A 953-nucleotide genomic window follows, 5' to 3' on the forward strand; every position below is an offset into this window, starting at 1 on the left:
CCGCCTTATCTTCGAAAGCGGCGGGCATGTAGTGATGGACCCGGGCTGGCACAGCCGGTGTCCAGTAGATGCTGAAGTAGGAAGCGTCGAGCCAATGACCGATGGCCAGGGCCCAGCTGTTCGCCTTCCAAACTTCCAACTCTCGGGAGGACACCGTGTGTCGGGAAGAGCCCGGCCAGGGTCTGGACCCAGAGCCTTTGGGACTCCAGGGCCCTCCCCAAACAGGGCCCCAGCTGCCCCCTCGACGGCCCCGACTCGCTGCAGGGGTGCTGTCTTTTAAAGAGGACGCGCTTCATCCTTTTAACCCTTTAGAAACCACACGAGGAAGCAAGAGGATGTTAGGATCCACAGCCACTCCCATCAGGACGGCACTCCAACTTCACCTTCTGCGGGACGAATCAAAAGCAGCGAGTGCTCTTGGGCAGAGCTCCGTTTCTCCTTCCTAGAGAAATACTTGCCAAGCAGAGCCGGGCGTTTCCTATGATCACTGGCCTCTCTGATAAGAAACCGTGCCCCAGAAAGGATGTCACATAGATGGGGGCAGGGCATTGGGTGTAAACACAGTGGAGAGATGTTGGCTAAACAGGGAGGGAGAACTGGAATGACAGAGGCCCTACCTGGTCGGGGGTGGGGGGTGGGAGTGGGGATGAAAGGTCATTGTAAAAAGTTCACTTACCAATAAGCTCTTCTGGGAAACGCAAGAGTTGGTAGGTATGTCTGTAACTGACCAACCAGTCCCTTGAGGTTTCCCCAAGGGACAGCTTTGACTAGGAGGAAACCTCAGGGAGCATTGCCTTAAATGACTGACTGTTCCAAGGGGAGGACAGGAGGCAATGTGTACTGAGGGGGTGGGGGTGGGGAAGCAGAAAGCCACCGCATTAATCAACAATTAAGTGAAGATAACAGTAGATGCTGACCCCCTCTGAAAAGGTAAACAAGAACACCTGACTTAC

This window comes from Rhinolophus sinicus, linkage group LG01, assembly GCF_036562045.2.
Source record: "Rhinolophus sinicus isolate RSC01 linkage group LG01, ASM3656204v1, whole genome shotgun sequence".
Lineage (NCBI taxonomy): Eukaryota > Metazoa > Chordata > Mammalia > Chiroptera > Rhinolophidae > Rhinolophus > Rhinolophus sinicus.